At 39.6% G+C, this 15,809-nt stretch overlaps 1 long non-coding RNA gene across 2 annotated transcripts in view; it reads left to right on the forward strand.

Moving 5' to 3' along the window:
• The first annotated feature begins 6,498 nt into the window (after positions 1–6,498).
• The window catches only part of LOC140511353 (uncharacterized), a 55,491-nt gene continuing 46,180 nt past the window's right edge, over positions 6,499–15,809 (forward strand). The window contains exon 1 of one of the 2 annotated variants that reach the window (XR_011969510.1): positions 6,499–6,670. This is a non-coding gene — a long non-coding RNA (uncharacterized lncRNA). The remainder of the gene's footprint in view (positions 6,671–15,809) is intronic. The other variant, XR_011969509.1, reaches the window with a different exon arrangement.

Genomic DNA, 15,809 nt, shown 5'->3' on the forward strand with positions numbered 1-15,809 from the left:
AGTAGCCAGAGACAGGAATTTACCTGTCAGTGAGTTACCAGATCTATAGATTAGACAGGAAAATGGTTGAAAGGTTATGAAAGCCATAGCAAGGTAAGTCAGGAAAATAGCTTATGGGAATGATGATTCACTTCAGGTAAGGGACCCACTCCAAGACAGTATCATTTTATGCTCCATTTGTTTCAATGAAGGAAGATTTGCTGTGCATTAAACAACCCCACAATATTTGACCTGATCCCTCCCCTAATGGGTCAGGATTTGGCCTGGGTAAAGCTTATACAAAAAGATACTCTTCCCTTAGTTGTGAGCAAGTAATATGTGCTGCTATAACTTTAAGACAATAAGGGGAGGATTCTCTGGCATTTCCAAAATACTAGGTTTTCTCCATAAGGGAATTTTCCCTAGAATTAAAGCATGTTCTTTTAATTTCCAAAAGCTTAAAAAACTTTCCAAGAAGGATTATGTCCATCTCATACACAGATTATATTGATCATGTGTTGTTTTATTTTTCCTACCTTTTTTTTTTGATGATTTGGAATCGTGATTAGGAACCTCCATTGTTATACTAGGTGGTATAGTGGATAGAGAACCTGGCCCAGAGTCACAAAGATGAATTCAAATCCAGCCTCAGACACATACTAGTTGTGTGAGCCAGTTACTTAACCTCTCTCAGACTCAGTTTCTTCATTTGTAAAATGTGAATGATAATAATAGCACCCATGCCCCTTCCCATACTGGTTGCAAGGATCAAATGAAATAATAACTGTAAAGCACTTAGCACATTTGAGGCACTGTAGGGGGCTATAGATGGTTGTTATTTTTTTTATTAATATTATTTTTAGGGGGCAGAGCCAAGATGGCAGAGTAGAAAGACACACGTACGCAGGATCTCCCCACACAGCCCATAAAATACCTGTAGAGAGGAACTCTCATCAAATTTTGAAGCAGCAGAAATGGAGAACAACATAGTAGAGGAGATTTCCAGCCCAGTGTCACCTGAAAGGCCCACAGGAAACGTCTGTTGCACTGGACGTGGAGCATAGCGTGGCCCAGCAGCAGTGGGTTCGAAGATCCTCAACCCATAGGCTCCAAAAGTCAGTGATGGGGTTTTTTTCAGCTGGCCAGGAAGGGAGAAGGTCCTTCCCATAGCTCTGGCCTCAGGCAGCTACCTCAGAGGCCTCATCACAGTCACAGCAGCCCCATACATTGTTGGAGCTTAAAAACCCTGGGGGCACTTAGGAGCTGATTCTTGCCTCTGCCCTGTGTGGAGGCCCTGAGAAAGCTGGTCTTTGTCTCACACTGAATGGCGGCCCTGCCCATCCAGCTTATCTGAAAATCAGCCCCCAGTGCTGACTTGGTGGAACTGGAGGCCAGGTGGCTGTGGAGAGGTAACTGCTAAGATTCTGGGCACAAAAATCCCTTTCTGCATCCAGACCAGTACGTGCTTGATCATGCCACCTTGGAGGAACTGAGATCTCACAGATTCCCAGAGTATACCCTACTCTTGACAAAGGACCCAAAAGTCAAGTAACTGGTTGGGAAAAGTGCCCAAAAAAAGGGAAAAAAAAATAAGATTATAGAAGGTTATTTTCTTGGTGAACAGATATCTTCTCTCATCCTTTCAGACGAGGAAGAACAATGCTTACCATCAGGGAAAGACACAGAAGTCAAGGCTTCTGTATCCCACACATTCAAAATAAATATACCATGGGCTCAGGCCATGGAAGAGCTCAAAAAGGATTTTGAAAATCAAGTTAGAGAGGTGGAGGAAAAACTGGGAAGAGAAATGAGAGAGATGCATGAAAAGCAGGTCAACACCTTGCTAAAGGAGACCCAAAAAAATGCTGAAGAAAATAACACCCTTAAAAATAGGCTAACTCAATTGGCAAAAGAGGTTCAAAAAGCCAATGAGGAGAAGAATGCTTTAAAAAGCAGAATTAGCCAAATGGAAAAGGAGGTTCAAAAGCTCACTGAAGAAAATAGTTCTTTAAAAATTAGAAGGGAACAGATGGAAGCTAATGACTTTATGAGAAGCCAAGAAATTACAAAAAAAAAACCAAAAGAGTGAAAAAATGGAAGATAATATGTAATACCTCATTGGAAAAACAACTGACCTGGAGAATGGATCCAGGAGAGACAATTTAAAAATTATGGGACTACCTGAAAGCCATGACCAAAAAAAGAGCCTAGACATCATCTTTCATGAAATTGTCAAGGAAAATTGCCCTGATATTCCAGAAGCAGGGGGCAAAATTAATATTGAAAGAAGCCACTGATCCCCTCCTGAAAGAGATCCAAAAAGAGAAACTCCTAGGAACATTGTGGACAAATTCCAGAGTTCCCTGATCAAGGAGAAAATATTGCAAGCAGCTAGAAAGAAACAATTCAAGTACTGTGGAAATACAATCAGGATAACACAAGATCTAGCAGCTTCTACATTAAGGTATAGAAGGGTGTGGAATATGATATTCCAGAAGTCAAAGGAACTGGGACTAAAACCAAGAATCACCTACCCAGCAAAACTGAGTATAATACTTCAGGGGAAAAATTGGTCTTTCAATGCAATAGAGGACTTTCAAGCATTCTTGATGAAAAGACCAGAGCTGAAAAGAAAATTTGACTTTCAAACACAAGAATGAAGAGAAGCATGAAAAGGTAAACAGCAAAGAGAAGTCATAAGGGACTTACTAAAGTTGAACTGTTTACATTCCTACATGGAAAGACAATATTTGTAACTCTTGAAACTTTTTTCAGTATCTGGATAGTTGGTGGGATTACACACACATACACACACACACATGCACACACACAAATAGAGAGAGAGACAGAGAGCACAGGGTGAATTGAATAGGATGGGATCATGTCTTAAAATAATGAAATTAAGGGGTAAGAGAGAAATATATTGGGAGGAGAAAGGGAGAAATGAAATGGGGCAAATTATCATAAAAGAGGCAAGACTTTTCAGTGCAGGGAAAAAGGGGGGAGGTGAGAGAAAAAACATGAAGCTTACTCTCATCACATTTAACTAAAGGAAGGAATAAAATGCACACTCATTTTGGTATGAAAACCTATATTACAATACAGGATAGTGGGGGAGAAGGGGATAATGGGAGGGAGGGCAGTGGGAGGAGGGAGCAATCTTGGGGAGGGATAGGATTGAAAGAGAGAATAGAAGAAATGGGCAGGATAGGATGGAGGGAAATATAGTTAGTCTTACACAACATGACTGTCATGGAAGTCATTTGCAAAACTACACAGATATGGCATATATTGAATTGCTTGCCTTCCCAAAGGGAATGGGTGGGGAGGGAGGGATGAAGAGAAGCGGAAACTCAAAGTTTTAGGAACAATGGTTGAGTATTGTTCTTGCAACTGGGAAATAAGAAATACAGGTAATGGGGTATAGAAATTTATCTTGCCCTTCAGGAAGAAAGAGAAGATGGGGATAAGGGAAGGGAGGGATGTTAGAAGAGAGGACAGATTGGTGATAGGGGTAACTAGAATGCTTGGTGTTTTGGGTTGGGGGGAGGGGAGAAATGGGGAGAAAATTTGGAACCCAAAATTTTGTGGAAATGAATGTTGAAAACTTAAATAAATAAATTTAAATACAAAAAAAAATATTATTTTTACATGGGCTTGGAGGCTTTTGAGGTTTGTAATTCTGCTTCCTACCTAAAATGGTCATAGACTTTTTGAATTCTTCTATATCTGTCTTAGAATTTTTCTGCCTTTGCTATTGTTGTTGCTGTCAACGTACCTGCCTCTGCAATCTCCCCCATTCCTTCTAATTCACTGCTGATATCCACTACTGTGGGTAGGGAAGTCAAATAAACAAGTAGGTTAGAATTGAGTCCAAAGTAAGAGCAAATAGGAGCTAAACAAAAGCCTGAGAAGATTTTTGGGGGGAATTTCTGACCCCTATTTTGACTGTTTTTATTCCCTCTTGCTTCCAGGTATCTTGGATGCATTCCAGATAATTGAAGTCACTGAATAGGTAACTACTGGAAAAAGACAGTGCTTCTATGACACCACATAGTTTTCTATTTTGCAAATCTTCCTCTCACATATTATCTCACTCATCTCAACCCTGGATGGCAGGCTAAGATAGGTAATACTATTGCCACTTAAGCAGTGGAGAAGATAGGCTCTGGGAGGTTGCAACCTGTGCTAGATTACATAATCACTTAATGGTAGATACTGAACAGAAATGTTCTTGGTTATGGAAGCCTCTTCTCCTGCTTCTTTTAGGTAAGGGCAAGGCTGGGGTACTCAAAGGCCAGTAAAATATAAGCTCTGGCATGTCCTATACAAACTGGAAAGGCTAGTTATGGCATTCAGGTTCATCACACTCAGAGGCTGGCTCATCATCGAAGGTTGGTAACCAGTTGATGAGGCTTTTTTTTTTCAGCCTTACAAGTCATGAAGATCCTGATTTTTTTCTATGCTGCCTCGTCCACTGAATCCATCAATGATAAGAGAAGTATTCTCACCCATTGTGTATACTCTCAGCATCTTTTTCTTGCCTCTTCCAAAGTGAACCTTTCATCATGTGACATACATTTTCCTCTTGGCTATTTAGTCTAACTTGATATTTAACTTCAATTCTTATGTCATAGGATCATAGATTTGGAACTGGAAGGGACCTCAGAGGCCACAGAGTTCACTGTCCGACTCATTTTACAGATGAGAAAACTGAGGTAGAGAGAGGTTTAGTGACTTGCTTAGGGTTACACTACTTTTAATAGGGTCAGATTTGAACTCAAGTCTTCCTGACTTCAAGTCTAATACCCCAACCACTTGGGGTTGTTTACTCCACCTAGGCAGATCTGACTACCTCCAGCCTTAAGAAATCAGGATCTTCATGACTTGTAAGGCTGAAAAAAAAAAAAGCCTCATCAACTGGTTACCAACCTTCAATGATGAGCCAACCTCTGAATGTGATGAACCTGAATGCCATAACTAGCCTTTCCAGTTTGTATAGGACATGCCAGAGCTTATATTTTACTGGCCTTTGAGTACCCAGGTCCACCTCCATGAAACAGTGAGACATCAGAAGAGGATTTCCAAATATATTAGAAAATAATTATGGACAATATGACGGCAGAAGATAGGTTTTAAAGAGGTACGTTATATTTGAGATACATTGCCTCGGGAGGATCAAATAAGACCATAGCAAACCTTGAAACACTTTGTAGATATTAGCACTTTAAAAAATGTTCTTTAAAATGAATGTATCTTCCATATCTTCCTACTCCTAGTAAAGAGGACTACAGCAGTAGAAAGTTGTATATGTTGGCAGATGTGGTCAGGTTATTTTTTTCAATTTTTAAAAATTTTACTTAATTGTTTTCTTTTGTTCCAGGGTTGGAGGCAAAGTAAATATCTCTGCAAACAAAAATAAAACATTTATATAACATTTTTTTTGTGGAAAAGTTCCATTGACTTCCCCTATAATGCCTATACTCCTATACTGCCTGCCTCACAGGGCAGTAAGGGAAGTGTCTTTTCAACCTCCAAGTGCTATAGAAATATGAGTAGTTATTGCTATTTTTACAGTATACTAATAGACCTCTAGTTACACAGATTTGAAATATACTGGTTTTTATATATAGGATGTCCCAAAAGTCTTAGTGTAGTTGTGTGCTATTAAAGCTCAAAACTTTGTTCAGACTGGGACATCCTGCTTTGATAGAGTGTTTTAACTCACACAAAGATCAGCTTCAGATTTACAGAGTACACCCAAAACCGATAAACCATGGCAAGTTTCCAGAAGTGACATCAAGGTGATTTTCAATGACAAACAGGCATCTGCCACATTAGGACCTGAGAAAAGACTGAGAAGCAACAGAAAGAACCCTGGGCTTAAAGCTATAAGGACAGGATTTCACTGGATGCTTACTGTGTGACCCTCGGCAAGCCACTTCACTAGTCTGCAGCTCAGTTTCCTTGTCTTGTTACAAGGAATTAAAACACACAAATCAACTTCACAAGATTTTTCCTTGGAATGTACTTTGTAACCTGACATCATCATTGTCATCACTATTTCATGTAGGGCACCATGCTACTGGGGACTGGGAACATAAAGGCACCATACTAATAGGGGCTGAAGACATAAAGGAGCCATGAGACTGGGCACATAAAGACATAAAGCTAACACCTGCCCTCAAGTCTATGCCTCCAGTCTAACGGAAAAAACACAGAATCTCAGACTTGAAAGGGACAGGGAATGGTGAAAAGACCACTGGATTTGGTGGCCAAGGACCTAGCCCAGCCCTGCCATTTATTATCAATGTGAACTTGGGCAAGTAACTAAACATTCCTGGGACTTTATTTCCCAATTTGTTAAAGTAATGGGGATTCACTAAATGGTATTTGAGGTCTTTTCAATCCCTAGTTGTATATTATTGCTATTGTCTAGTCCAATGTAGAGCTGAAAAAAGTCCTCTCTATAACATTCCCCCAAAGGGGCCATCCTGTCTTTGTCTGAACACCTCCAGTGAGAGGAAACCCCCTACTTCCCGAGACAGCCCACTCCACTTTTAGCTAGCTCTAATGAGTAGGAAGTGGACATCAAATTTACATGCACTTCTTTACTCCTCCTACTCACTGTTCCCAGTTCTGCCCTCTGTGACCAAGGAGATGTTGCCTTCTCATTGCCAACTCCTTAAAGGTAAGTTACTGTGACCCCCAGAAATCTTCCTTTGGCTAACATTCTCCAGTTCCTTCAACCGATAGGTTTAGAATGCTCCTCTCTGGCTGCCTTTCAGCTTATCAATGTCTTTTTAAATTTCGGTGCCCAGAACTGAACAGAAAACTCTCAGTATGGTCACTTCAAGGCAAGGCCTATTACCCCCATATTCCTGGGCAGTGTGCCACTCAGTGCACCCCATGATTGATTAAATGAGTCGATTTGGCTGCCAAGTTGTTAGCTTCAAAGACTTCCGAGGAGACGGATCGCGTCCGTGAAAAGATAAGGACAGTATGGCATAATAATCCTCTGTTCTTGTGTAGCCCTTGAAAACTTACCCATTGCCAGACAGAAGTAGAACAGACCAAAGCACGGCAGATTCATAGAAAGGACCGGCGGCTGATCTGAGACGTAGAAGAGACTCACTGGGACCCTTTAGTGCTGAGACTGGAGAAGTTTGCTTGTATCTCCCTTCTCCCCACCTCCACCCCTCCTCACCGTACCGGGTCAGCGCAATGATTTGCATAGGACCCTGGAGTTTTACTTTGTTGGGGACCTTTATCAGAAGGTAGAAAATACTTTGTACCTAGTGTCACAGAAGAAAGGAGAAGGATGATCTTGCTCCCCACCTACATCTTTTTCTCTACGCCTCTTCAGGCAGCTAGGCAGTATGGCAGATAGACTGTTGGACTTGAAGTCTGAAAGACCTGAGTTTAAAGCCCTCAGAGGCTTAGAGCTGTATGGCCCTGGCCAAGTCACTAAGTTTCCTCACCTGTAAAATGGGGATAATAATAACATCTACTTTACAGCGTTGTTGCAATACAATAAGGAGATTACATAGGGAAAGTATTTTGCCAACCCTTAATATATTATAAATATTAGCCATCATCGCTATTATTTTTGTTATTATTATTTCCACCTGTCCTGCCCCTCCCTAGGCCCACAGTGATACTGTTCAGTGGAGATATGGGGGAGGGGACTATCCATTGAAGTAGGTAAATCCAGTTGCTTAGGTTCCCTTGGGCTATGGAAATATGGGAGAATTATAACTTTTAGAAATGGAAGGGATATGCTGTCCCCTAGGCCAACCCCTTCATTTTATAATTAGAGAAACTGAGGTTCAAAGAAGTTAGGTGTCTTGCTCAGGGTCATGCAGCTAGTAGTAACTGGCAGTCAGGATTTGAACCCAGCTGAATCTAGCACTCTACAGCATACTCCCAAAAGGATTTCTTCTTCAAGCATCAGCCTGCCTCTTCAGGAATTGTCTGAATACCTCTCAGTGAGAACAAGAAAATTTTTCATTGGTACTTTTTGTTTTCATATGACTTTTTCCCAGTTTATCCCTCTCCTTCCTCCACTCAGAGAGCCATTGCTTATAACAAAGAATAAAAAAGAATGAGAAAAAAATCAGCTCAGCAAAACAAACCAATACATCATCAACCAAGTCTGAGAGTTTGTGCAGTTTGAAGGACTTTGTTTTTTAATTTCTTAATGCCCTTAGGATGTTTGGCTGAATGACATATGTCAGTGTACTTTAGATGTGTGTGTGTGTGCGTGTGTGTGTGTCTGTCCGTCCTCTTCCCCAGCTTCTCAAGGGCAGAAGCTGTAACTTCCCAAATTTACTGTCTCCCTAGCCTAGCACAATACTCTCTTTCTGGTACTTTGCAGGTGCTTAATAAACATTTGCTTTATTTTTAGTATTGTGAGGAGGAGTCATTTTAGCATCCACCCAAGAAAAGATTGGTTGAATAATGTGTAGGTATGGGGAATTTCAATTTGAAATTTCATCAAGCTGAAAGATCTGTGTGAAGACTTTCATAAGGCCTATTACTAACACAATCATGGTAGTTTTCAAATGTGTATTTTTTTTTCCAGTGAAGAGAAGCTATTAAAACCTGCTTGGAGGTCCCTTTTGTAGGGACTTAATGTTTCATGTTACGTGGTGTGGTTTGGATTTGAGCTAAACTCAGAATCCTTCCATGTAAGTGCACTTTTAAATATTGACCATTAGGTGGAAGCAAGTCTGAAGTTACTCTTTAAAACGAGTGTCTTCAGTCCTGCTCATGGCAAATATCACCCAGCAGATGGCAAATGATCCCCAAAGAAATTGAAGTCAAAATGTAATTTTTTTTTCCCTAACTTGTAATTTCATTAAACTGGAGAACTCTCACATGAAGAAACTCATAACAATGTAGATTAACACCTACTCCATAACTTTGCCATCTTAGAAAGTTACCTGGGCTGCTGTGGGCAGTTAAGAGGTACAGTGGTAAGAATGCTAAGCCTGCAGGCAGGAAGGTCTGAATTCAAATCTAGCATCAGACACTTACTGACTGGGTAACCTTGAGCAATTCACTTAATCTCAGTGTGCCTCAGATTCCTCACTTGTAAAATGAGGATAATAATACACCTGCCTCTCTAGGTTGTAGTAAGGATAAAATCAGATAATATTTTTTTCCAATACTAGCATAGTGCCTGGCAGGCATTTAATAGATCTTTACTTGTTTCCTTCCTGTGAGTCCAATATCCAGTATGTGTCAGATTCAGGGTTTGAATTCAGTTCTTCAGTTCAGTTCTTGACTCCAAGGCTTGACTTTCTATCAACTACTCCACAGAAATGAGAAATAGGACCTTCAAACCCCACAGAAGATAGGATTTTCAAAAAGCCCTTTATTTTAGGGCTTTATGAATTTTAGTAGTTGAGTATTAGTAACTTTAGTAACTTGAGTGATAGACAGGATAGAAATAATGTGTAAGGAGCAAAATTTCTTAATTTTTTTCCCTAATAATTATACTTCACTATTATATACAATCTCTTATTATAGTTTCTCTGACAGCAGACAAAGACTAACTTCTAGCCAGAGCCACAAACACAGTTTTAGCTTTGGAGGCAAGCAGTACAAAACATGCTCTCAGATTGAATTTTAAAAACACATTCAACCTGGGAGGGGAGAATTAGGGGGAGAAAAGGTCAAAACAGACAGTAGGACGCAAGGCCTCTGAGGAAGACATCTCAGAACATTGCCTTTTGGGGAGTGGAGGGGCTAAGGACAAATATGCCAGGATCCTGATCCCTATTCTGTTTCAACTCTATTCCCTTCCCCTCTCCCCACAAAGGTGGCAGTCTCTGCAGAGGAGAAACTCATCTGAGGTGTGGAGGTGTGGTACCTGAGGACAGGAAGCTGATTATCCTGTAGCTTCCAAATATTTTAAGGCAGCTTTAGTATGGTGTATAGAGAGCCGGCATCATACCCGGTCTTGCGTTCAAGTCCCATCTCTGACTGTGTAAGACATATACTGACTTCATAAGACAATAGCTTACAGAGTAAGAGGGAATCTGCATCTGTAGGGAGAGTTTACTCATTAGGGGTTCATTACATAGATGGAATTCAGATTGCAAGGAGTTGAAGAATGAGTATATGGTGAGAAAGAATAGTTATCTCTTGCACATTGCTGGGGCTAGGGCTGTGGCACCCTGGCAATCTGGAAAATCCATGTAAGATACTTTGGCCTCCCTTTGTACCAGAGAAGAAGTCTGAATTTTTTCTTTTTCTTTTAAGGAGTGTTTACAGTACTTTGCTGTAAAATTTGAGTTGATATTACACAATACTATACATATATTTTATGCATTTCTGAGTTTCTAAACTTTTTCTGTCTCATCTGCTGGCCTTTGAGTATGATCTACAGCTTCCAAAAAACTCCCTCCAAATTCCCATTTCATTTCTTATGCCAACGTGCAATGTATAGAAACCATGATTGGAAAAGTCAAGATGTGGAAAGAATAACTGTGGTTATCAGTGCGTATAAACTACTCTTTCAAGAATCCTATAAGTGAGAGAGGACAGATGAAGCATAAAACCTTTAAGGGATGGCAGGATTAATGGGAAGGTTGATTTGTTATTTAAAGGATAGGTTTGACCTGAATACATTTATAGATGGAAGGGAAGGAAATATTAGAGTGGGAGAGAGTGAAGATGAGGGAAAGAATGAGAATATTCTGTGAAGTAAGGATTCTGGAGATGAGAGTTGAAATAGAATAACACAGAAAAGGCAGAAAAAAGGAACACTCTCATCCCCCAAACATTCTTCCTTTGCTTTTGCCTTTTTGATAGTTTTGCTGGTCTGGCAGATGAAGGAAATGATCTAGACATCATAAATGTATCTTAATTAAAGCAAAGCACCTGATGTAATCTTTCAAGATACTGATATAGATAAGTTGGCGAAATGTGGCCTAGATAATAACATGATTAGAAGGCTCTGGAAGCCAGTGATCAAATATGGCCAAATAAGGCTGATTAATGGATTTCTGTTGCTCTGTTGTGGGGGAGGGATCTCTAAGGCCTCCCAGTAGCTTGCCTGTGTCTCTGCTTTTGGCCTTTTTTTCCTCATTGATACAAATGAAGATGTATAAGACTTGTTTATAAAATTTGCAGATGAGACAAGGCTGAGAAGTATAGCTCATGCCATATATGACAGAATCAATAATCCAAAGTTTCTTAACAACCTCAAAGAGTTGGCCAATTTCACAAACTAAAAACCCATCGGAGATAAATGTAAAGTTCTACTTTTACGGGTCTTTTAAAAAAAAAATCTTTTTCAAAAGTAAATAATGAGGGAGACCGAAGAGTGTAGTGGTGTGTGTCTGTGTGTGTGTGTAAACATTCTTGGGGCTGTAGCTGACCACAAGGTTACTATGAGCAAAAAAGAAAAAAGAAAAAGCATTAATAGACATGTAATGCTAAAGCTGTAGGAAGAAACGGACCCAGGGTACTTTGTGCTACGTGCACATTCTAAATCTGGAATATTGTGTTCAATTCTGTGGCCCACATTGACTGTCTTACTATAACACAGCCAACAAGGGACCATCTAGCCTTGGCTTGAAAACCTGCAGAGAAGAGGAAACTACCACCTCCCAGGGCAATCCAAGACCACTTTCAAATAGCTCTGTTAGGAAGTTTTTCCTAGTGTCAAGACTAAATTTGTCCATTATCATGTTCTACCCATTTCTTCTGTTTCTACTATGGGACCAAATGTTGTTCTTGTTGAGTTGTTTCAGTTGTGTCTGACTCTCCAGGTTCCTATTTGGTGTTTTCTTGGTAAAAGATACCAGACTGGTTTGCTATTTCCTTCTCCAGTTTATTTTACAGATAAGGAAACTGAGGCAAACAGGTTTCAGTGGCTTGCCCAGGGTCATTTGTCTAGTAAATACCTGAGACTGGATTTGAACTCAAGTCCTCCTGACTCCAGGCCTGGCACTTCATCCATTGTGCCACCTAGCTGCCCCTGGGACCAGATAGAACAAGTCTAATTCAGGGGAAGCCAACTATGGAAAAGAAAGGCAGAGGAGAGAAGGGAGGAAGGCAAAAGAGAAAGAAGAGAGGGTAAGAAATGGAAAGAAGATGGATAGCTGGAAGAGATAAAGCTTCCTAGAAAAGGGAAGAGCAGAAAGGGTGAGAGCTAAAGGAAGAGGAGAGAAAGGAAGAAGGGGAGAGAGAAAGGAAAGAGGAGGAGAAATGGAAAACCAAGGTACAGCTGAATGTGATACAATATACTATTACCATGTTTTAGACAAAACTTTTTTTTAAACAGTGATTTGGGGGCCTTTTCATGGCCTCTTGCCAGAGGTCAGGTTGTCTGACCCTAGTTTTATTGAAGAACCATTCTCTGGTTAGGTGCCCCACCCAGCATCTAGAAGCCTGGATCTCTGCCATTAAGAATATGTATTCTAAACAGGTGTTCTGGAGAAGCAGAAAATCCGAATTGTTCTTTTTAGGATCCGTTCCATCCACAGACTACCCTGCCCCCAGAAAGTCTTCTTGGGAAGGCTTGGGGCCCTGAAGCCAAAGCTTGCCTAACATTTAGTTATCGAAGGTTAAGGCTGACATTTTGTCCTGGATCATGTTGGCCTATGTCATACCTTTGACATTATTTAAACATAGATTTTTATATTTAATAAACACAAGGGGCCCAAGAGACTTCTCTGGAGCCTGCTGCGAACATTAATCATCTTCTCGAACATACACATTCATTCAGACTGGGGAACTGGCCAAGCTTTGAGGGGGGAGGAAAAAGGAATCCTGAAATGACCAGCTAAGCTTAGGGATGAGCTTTCTCTTCTTTGAAGAAGTGTTTCCTGACAGTCATTCACTAAGGTCGCCTTTAATATAGGCAGGAGGGTAGATAGCTTGATTCTCTCCAGGAATTCTGGAGGGGAAAGGAAAGGGGGTCCAGGGAGGAGCCAACATACCTGACTTCCAAATTCCTTCAGACAGAAAGTCCTTCATGGAAAAGAAGGGTTGAGATGCAAATAGACTTCAACTCATACTGAGGTGTAAATGACTGATATCAGAACTTTCCTTGAAGGCCAGGAATTAATTTTAATTAATTTAATTAATTTCAATTAATGAAATTAGGAAAGGGGGCAGAAAACAAAGCTGGAGTAATTGGGTCCCTGAAAGCTAATTGGTTAAAACAAAGGGAAGAAAGGTCAGCGTGGTGACAATAAATTTAACCTACTTGTCTGCCTATAATTTGCTCACAACTTGTCATTGTTAACCTCTGTCTTTATTCTAAAGCAGAACTTCTTACCCTGGGATCCATGAACTTTAAAAGAATTGCTAATTATATTTCCACGTAATTGGTTTCCTTTGTACTTCTACGGATTTTATTCTATGCATTTAAAAGCATTCTGAAAAGGGGGCTAAGAGTTTCATGAGAGTGCCAAAGGAGTCTTTCACACATACATACATACACACACAGACACACAGATGGAACACACATGTATATGCACACATATGCCCCACAAGTTATCTGCTTTTTCTCTGATACATAAGATAAAAAAGGATAAAAAATGATAGAAATGAGATTTATTTTTATTAAGTTTTTCCAAAAAGAAATCTACCTTCTTTCTCTCCCATCTCTTCCACCCTTATTGGGAAAACAAGAAAAACAAAATCCCTGTTACAAATATGTGTAGCCAAACAACATAAATTTTTGAATTAATGATGTTCCAAAAAAAATATTACACAAAAAACCTGTATACTAACTTCATTCCGTCCCTTCAGAAAGCGTACAGCATGTTTCATCATGAGTGTTCTGGAACTATGGTTGGTCACTGCATTGATCAAAGGTCCTAAGTCTTTCAAAGTTGTTTGCTTTTAGAACATTTTTGTTATATAGATTGCTTTTCTGGTTCTGTTCATCTAATTCTTCTTCAGTTCATATAAGTGTCCCCAGGTTTCTTCAAAATCATCCCCCTTATAATTTTTTTTACAGCATAATAGTATTCCATTATATTCCTATACCATGACTTGTCCTCTCAATATCTAAGTTTTTGCTATTGCAAAAAAGTGCTGCTATAAATATTTTTGTACATATGGGTACTTTTTCTCTTTCCTTTTTCTTTTAGGGTATAGACCTAGCATTTGTATCACTGGTACAAAGGGTTTGAGTAGTTTAATAGCTTTGGGGGCATAGATCCAAATTGCTTTGCAGAATGACTGTACCACTTCACAGCTCCATCAACAGGCTATTAAAAAATACCTGTTTACATCAGGTACACCAACCCCTCCAGTATTTTTTTCCTTTCTGGGGTCAATTTTGCCAAACTGATGGGTGTGAGGTAGAACCTAAGAGTTGTCTGTGTTTGAATTTTTCTGATTATTTGAGCTTTAGGGCATTTTTTTCATGTGACTATTGATAGCTTAGATTTCTTTCTCTTAAAAAATGCCTGTTCATATAATTTGACCATTTATTACTGGGGAATGACTTCCATTCTTATAAATTTGAAACTGTTCCCATCTTAGAAATGAAACTTTATCAGAGAAACTTGCTGCAAAGATTCTTCCCCCCATTTCCATGCTTCTCTTCTAATTTTAGCTGTATTAGTTTCATTTGTGCAAATACTTTAATTTCGTGTCATCAGAATTGTCCTTTTTACTTTCTGTGAATCTCTCTACCTTATGTTTGGTTATGAACTCTTCCCCTATCAATGACAATTGATCACCTATCAATTGCTGCTTTCATTTTTTTATGATGCCGTCATGTCACATTTCTTAGAGTTTCTTTGTCTTAAGATTAATCCTTCTTTTAACCTACTGTCTGTCAATTCTCTCCCCTTTTTCTTTCCCACCTGTTTTCTCATTAAGTGAAATGTATTTCTGTATGTGTGTGTATTGTTCCTTCCTTTGACCAGTTCAGAAGATTATGAAGTTTAAGTGTCTTCCATTTCCCCCACCCCTTCCTCCTTGTGAGGTGAAATTATTTCCCTGCACTTCCTTTACCTCACCCCGCCCCTCCCAGTATATTCCTCTTCCTTTCCCTTTCCCTATCCTTTTCCCATGAAATAAAAAAAATAACAGTACTACTTTTTTTGGTCATGTTGTTGAGGTAGTCCAATGATTCTTAGATTTTCTCTCCTTAATCTGTTTTCTAGGTCAGTTGCTTTTGCAATGAGACACCTAAAGTTTTCTTCAATTTTTTTAGTTTGTTTTTTTACTTTGTTTTACTTTCGTATTATCTCATGAAGTCCTTGTCTTCTGTTTGATCCATTTGAATTTTTAGAACGTTTGGTGCATATGTAAGATTTTGTACCTCTTATACCAAGCTGTTAATTCCTTTTCCATTTTCCTTCCGTAGATTTCATTTTTTCCTCAATATATTTATTTTAAAGGTCTTATTTCATTTTTAAAACATTTTAAAACTCTTTTTAAAAACTATCACTTCATCTCTTCCAGAAATTTTAATTGAACTTGTCCCCACACTGTCTTTTTCTTTGAGACTTTGACTGTAGATGTTCTGGAGTCATTCTCTTTTTGGGGGGGTTTGTGTCTTAAGCCTCCCTTTCACCACAGTAGCTTTTTACGATGGCATTCTTTTTTTTGCTTGCTAATTCTTCTAGCCTACTTCCTGACTTTGGACTTGGTACTAGGACCAGCCTCTTTGAACTTCTGAAAGGAATGTCTGGTATGGTCTTGCTTCTGTTTTCTTAAGGTATTGAGTGTTAATGCTTTTCCATGATCTCAGGGACAGTTCAGGCTGGGTCGAGTAATCACTTTCAATACTCCCAAAGTGGTCCGATCCAGGGTGAAGTCTGATTGCTTCTGTCCTGGTCTGAGCTCTG

This window comes from Notamacropus eugenii, chromosome 6 (genome assembly GCF_028372415.1).
Source record: "Notamacropus eugenii isolate mMacEug1 chromosome 6, mMacEug1.pri_v2, whole genome shotgun sequence".
NCBI classification, from domain to species: domain Eukaryota; kingdom Metazoa; phylum Chordata; class Mammalia; order Diprotodontia; family Macropodidae; genus Notamacropus; species Notamacropus eugenii.